The sequence below is a fragment of the Eleutherodactylus coqui genome, chromosome 3 (genome assembly GCF_035609145.1).
Source record: "Eleutherodactylus coqui strain aEleCoq1 chromosome 3, aEleCoq1.hap1, whole genome shotgun sequence".
In the NCBI taxonomy this organism is placed as follows: domain Eukaryota; kingdom Metazoa; phylum Chordata; class Amphibia; order Anura; family Eleutherodactylidae; genus Eleutherodactylus; species Eleutherodactylus coqui.
Window position 1 is genome coordinate 122,153,863 of NC_089839.1, and position 6,600 is coordinate 122,160,462.

A 6,600-nucleotide genomic window follows, 5' to 3' on the forward strand; every position below is an offset into this window, starting at 1 on the left:
CTTTTTTTCCATGTGGTCCCCATAGCAACCTGCATTAAAAAACCCTCATGGACTCATGTAAACCGCACAACATGTGATTGCAATGTGTTTATTTTTACACTCCCACAGAAAATAATGGCCGATTCTTGCACAAGAATAAGCCATGCAGAGAACTCGGACTATCGGTCTACGGGCTCATGTCCACAACTGTTTTCACTGTGTCTTACACGTGTTTTGCACGGCTGTGTGATACATGCTGAATGGAGTCAATGGACTTTCACTGATCTTACACATGTGTGTGTAGACACTGCATATCGATACGCACGGGAAATAGATGGCAGCATGCTCTATTTCCCCATGTACTACCGGTATGCAGTGTAAGCCAGATACATTTGTATAGGCTGCGTATGAAATGCTGTTTAGGGATACGTTCATGAGCATTATGGTCTGTTTACACCGCAGAATCACTGTAAAATTTTTCACGGTGAATCCCGCTTCTAAAAACTATGTCAAAATCCGTGTCAAAAACTCGTGTGCATTAAGCCGTCCAAATGAATGGTTTCTTTTCCCGTACGAGTTCTGCCAATCTCAGAATCAGACAGAACTTGTATGGAAAACGGCCTAAGGACATCTCAGCTGGCCATAGTTCGCTGCGTGCCACCTCAAAAATATATCTGGTATCGCTACATCCATAAAAGTCCGATTTATCAATGTAACGCATTATTCACCCCGCACGGTGAACGTCAGCAGTGAAAAAATACATCAATAATACACCTTACGAGTGAGCTTATAAGTCACACAGTCTACAAAAAAAGTTATAATAAAAAGCGATAAAAAAGTCTTAGAAACTCCAAAATGGTACAAATAAAAGCTACAGGACATCACGCAAAAACACGAGCCGTCGCACAAGCATCATGCGATACTTCCGCCATGTATCACGTGGACATGAGGCCTAAATCTAAGTGCTTGGTTGTTAGCAGCCGCAGCTGCGCTGCACCTCTTGCTCGTCAGTTTTTTTTCCTGCTTTTGGAAACTGCTGTAGGAAAGGGGGTGCACCAGTACTGGAGGTACTGCAATACCAGGTCAATGTGCGGAGTGGACAGAGCAAGCACTTTTTCCAGCTCCCTGTTCTAAAAATCCATTTAATATATGATCCCCAGATAGGGGACGTATCAGATGCAACACGCTCAGGCAGCACTCCGGGCACACCCACAATGCACTGAGGGAGCCAGAAGACCTTTGCATAGCCCCGCCCAACGCCTTCTCAACCGTGCCCTCCCCCTCACATCCTCCTCAGTCCTTCCTCTTGCACCGTGCTCACGCATCCTAGGCTTGCAGAGCCTGCAGGACTCATCACCTCCCTACGCAGGATGGTTAAGCAGGCGATGACACTAGAAGCAAGCACTAGTTTGCCTCTAAAGGTGCGTCCGTCTCTTTTTGCTGGACGCATTTCGAGTGGGGACGGACGGAAACTTTTTCCCAAAAATGAGGAAAATTGGCTTCGACCCCATAGGGCTTTATTGGCTTCCCCTGGGCTGGCATTAGTAGACCCTAGTAAGAATAAGAATAGATCAGCATGGTCAACTGAAGAAGTTAAAATGTACAGCAGGCCTTTTTTTCCCCCCACCATACATACATAAATCCATCCATCCATCCAACTATAGATTATATAGAGAAATAAATCTTGCTATTTGTATAGAGATAGATAGATAGATAGATAGATAGATAGATAGATAGATAGATAGATAGATAGTGTAGATTATAGACATACATTATATCCAGATGAAAAGATTCCTGAAAGTCGCCCAAAGTAAATATGGCGGAGCGAGAAAACCAAACTAAACTGACGCAGACAGTTCTCAGTGAGGCACGGGATTTAATGAATGTAAAACTATTCGTCTGCAATACATGACGGTCCGAGGATTTACACGTCCAAAAGGGTCTCGTCCAAATGTCACGAAGGAACGCTGCGCACTCTCCACGACGTAGGCGGTGTGCGAGGAAGGCTGCACAAGAACCCCTCTGCACCCAGTAGGCTGTACAGCTGTCCTCCTGTTCTGGAGATAGCTATAGTCTATGGAATATACACGGGCTTTAGCCTTGGCAGTAGCTTCCATTTCAAGCACGAAAGCAAAAGGCATTACGTACAAGCGTGTTCAACTACAAAATGATGCATCCGCCGAACAAATGGATACAAGATGTGATACAGACAGGCACAGAGGCTCAAGTTCCCTTTTGTACCACCTTTAGCTTGGATACAAGATGTGATACAGGCAGGCATGAAGGCTCTGGTACCCTGTCATACCACCTCTAGCTTGGATACAAGATGTGATACGGGTGGGCATGGAGGCTCCAGTGGCCTGTTGTACCGCCTCTATATTGGATACAAGATGTGATATGCAATCCTCTGTAACAGCGGATTCTTTACTCCCCGTTCAGTGACAAGGGGACTCCCCATAGGGAATATTTATACACAGAGCACCTATGCGTGTATGCATGTCCTATGTTTTGCAGGTACGCCCATTTGCATATTTCTCTGGGTTCTGTTTAAATTCTCAAATGGGTTTCGTTGGCGATCTTGAACAAAACCCTAGGCTGCCATTACTAAAACTGAGACCAAAGCTGCACATTTTGATCTCCATTTCAGCAGGTTTCTGTTGGTTTCCCACATTTCTGCCGGACAGAATAACTTAGTCGACTACACGGCTCTATCTGGCCAGAAACTAATGGAAACCTAGTTAAATAGAGACTTTTTTTGTCTCCATTTGACTAATGAAAGCTTATTGTTGTGTCCGGGAGCTCCGTCTGAATGACCTGGACATACAAGATCTGTGACTGAAGGCTTAGAAGGGTATTTCAATCTCAGCAAATAAAAGTAATACCTTGTATAATCAAAAATTAAAATTTTCCAATATAATTTATAAGCGACTATATGCATAAAACAATGCGGGTGTCCCGTAGTGTACTAACGGTCTATGTGATGCCGACTCTGTCGGCAGAGACTGCATATGGCAGCGAGTGTACTGCGCATGACTACGTATCTCACGTATACGATCATGCGATGTGTGACTGTCTTTTTTCTTCTAATTCCCTGCTCTGTTTCATCGTGGGGGTTGCATATGTATTGCGTATGGACAGTGCTGTATATACGCTGCTCATACAAAAGTATAGGGCTCACACTGCGTGGTATGTGGAGAAATAGAGCAAGCTGCCATCTTTTCCTCGCTCGGATCTACACACAATGTTTACACGCTAATGTGAATGGATCAATAAAAGTCAGACAACAAAAAAAAAAAATCACAGAGAGCGGCCATATACTCACTGATATACTGATTCACCACGTGTCACACGGCAGTACATCGCATGAGCCCTAAAGTAGAACATGCTGCGTACCTATTTATGTAGTCTAATAGAGCCTCATGAGTGTGAATAAGCTGGTGATGTCACCAGCTGCTTCCTTTGGGTAAGTGAGATTTTTGGCCCGTGTGAAAGGGGCATTACTGTATGCTAAACTGTTCACTTCATTTTCATTGCCTTCTATGACATTTATGGAAATGGCACGGCACAAATTATTGTTAGGGGTTCCATCACAGGTGCGAAAATCAGCATCCCCACCACACTCCCCTTGTGCAGCTGTACCGCCTCCACACTCCCCGCATGTAACCGCGCCGCCTCCACACTTCCCGCATGTAACCGCGCCGCCTCCACACTCCCCGCATGTAAACGCATCGTCACTACACTCCCCAGCATGTAACCACACCGTCACCACACTCCCCGCATGTAACCCCACAATCACCACACCGCCCTTATGTAACCGTACCGCCACCACACTCCCAGCATGTAACCGTACCATCACCACACCTTCCTCATGTAACCATTGCGCCTCCACACTCCCCGCACATAACCGCACCGTCACCACACTCCCCGCACGTAACCGCACCGTCACCACAATTCCCTCATGTTACCGTGCCGCCACTACACTCCCTGCACGTAACCGCGCCGCCACCACACTCCCTGCACGTAACCAAGCCGTCACCACTCTCCTCGCACGTAACCGCGCTGTCACCACTGTCCCCGCACGTAACCGCGCCGTCACCACTCTTCCCACACGTAACCCCTCCGTCACCACACTCCCTGCATGTAACCCCACCGTCACCACACTCTCTGCATGTAACCCCACCGTCTCCACACTCCCTGCATGTAACCGTACCGTCACCACACTCCCTGCATGTAACCCCACCGTCGCCACATTTCCCTCATGAAAACCCACTTCTCTCGCGTAACCATAACACCACCACACTCCCCTTATATAACCGTACCATCACCACACACTCTGTTTCATCGTGGGAGTTGCATATGTATTGCGTATGGACAGTGCTGTATATACGCTGCTCATACAAAAGTATAGGGCTCACACTGCGTGGTATGTGGAGAAATAGAGCAAGCTGCCATCTTTTCCTCGCTCGGATCTACACACAATGTTTACACGCTAATGTGAATGGATCAATAAAAGTCAGACAACAAAAAAAAAAAATCACAGAGAGCGGCCATATACTCACTGATATACTGATTCACCACGTGTCACACGGCAGTACATCGCATGAGCCCTAAAGTAGAACATGCTGCGTACCTATTTATGTAGTCTAATAGAGCCTCATGAGTGTGAATAAGCTGGTGATGTCACCAGCTGCTTCCTTTGGGTAAGTGAGATTTTTGGCCCGTGTGAAAGGGGCATTACTGTATGCTAAACTGTTCACTTCATTTTCATTGCCTTCTATGACATTTATGGAAATGGCACGGCACAAATTATTGTTAGGGGTTCCATCACAGGTGCGAAAATCAGCATCCCCACCACACTCCCCTTGTGCAGCTGTACCGCCTCCACACTCCCCGCATGTAACCGCGCCGCCTCCACACTTCCCGCATGTAACCGCGCCGCCTCCACACTCCCCGCATGTAAACGCATCGTCACTACACTCCCCAGCATGTAACCACACCGTCACCACACTCCCCGCATGTAACCCCACAATCACCACACCGCCCTTATGTAACCGTACCTCCACCACACTCCCAGCATGTAACCGTACCATCACCACACCTTCCTCATGTAACCATTGCGCCTCCACACTCCCCGCACATAACCGCACCGTCACCACACTCCCCGCACGTAACCGCACCGTCACCACAATTCCCTCATGTTACCGTGCCGCCACTACACTCCCTGCACGTAACCGCGCCGCCACCACACTCCCTGCACGTAACCAAGCTGTCACCACTCTCCTCGCACGTAACCGCGCTGTCACCACTGTCCCCGCACGTAACCGCGCCGTCACCACTCTTCCCACACGTAACCCCTCCGTCACCACACTCCCTGCATGTAACCCCACCGTCACCACACTCTCTGCATGTAACCCCACCGTCTCCACACTCCCTGCATGTAACCGTACCGTCACCACACTCCCTGCATGTAACCCCACCGTCGCCACATTTCCCTCATGAAAACCCACTTCTCTCGCGTAACCATAACACCACCACACTCCCCTTATATAACCGTACCATCACCACACACCTTGTGTAACCCCACATCGGAATGTATATAAGAAAGATGGAGAGACCACACCATTCCCTGACTCACTTACACCCTAGGTGTCTCCACACACTTTTTGGGTGCTCACCTTAAGGAGATAGGACACCGCTTATAATCCACATCATAGGTCCCTCACAGACTAAGCCAGAAGCCTGCTGCAGACCTCCCCACCCATCACAATTGTGGGGTGCATTAAAACCGCTTTACCATGCGTTCAAAAGTGCTGCTCAAAATTGAGGTAAAAAACCCACGATTTTAAGCTGTGTTTTCTGAACGCACGTCTTAGAGCAGCCTTAGGCCTCGTGCACACAGGCGGAAATTCCGCTGCCGGATTTCCCGCAGAATTTCCACCCATGGAAGCTGCCATAGGATTGCGTTAGAAAACGCAATCCTAGGCAGACGGCCGCGGTTTGTCCGCGCGAAATCACACGTGGAAAACAAACCGCGGCATGCTCTATTTCTGTGCGGGGATCGCAGAGCCCCGCACAGAAAAGTCACTCGCCGGCCGCTGGCACCGGTCTGCACATTTAGGACGGCAACTCCCACAGCCTAGAAGTTTGTATGATCTAGAGGCTCAGTCACAGCAAATGTGGACACATAATACCATATGGAACCTGTATGCCTCAATTGCCCCCCATATCACATCTTGTATCCAAGCTAGAGGCGGTACAACAAAGTACTAGAGCCTTCATACTCGCCTCTATCACATCTTGTATCCAAGCTAGAGGTGGGACAACAGGGTACTAGAGCCTCCATGCTCGCCTGTATCACATCTTTTTTTATGATCGCAGGGAGAGAAAACGCATCAATTCTGCCATAGAATTTTGAGGTTTATTTATAGTGTTAATCATGCAGCACATGGTTAACTACCTGAGCCGGGTGCGGGTGGGTGCTGTCTGTCAAGGACCTCTGATGTCACCCAAAAAATGAGTAAGGAGACTTATAAGGTGATGCTAGCTCCTCTGGGATATCTATGCAAATAAGGATGGGAAAATACCTCTATAGCGCCATCTATTGGATGACAGCATTCCTTC

The 6,600-nt window shown here is 48.1% G+C and overlaps 1 pseudogene; it reads right to left on the minus strand.

Moving 5' to 3' along the window:
• Positions 1 to 1,024: 1,024 nt before the first annotated feature.
• On the minus strand, positions 1,025 to 1,152 carry LOC136622742 (U2 spliceosomal RNA; annotated as a pseudogene).
• Positions 1,153 to 6,600: the final 5,448 nt, after the last annotated feature.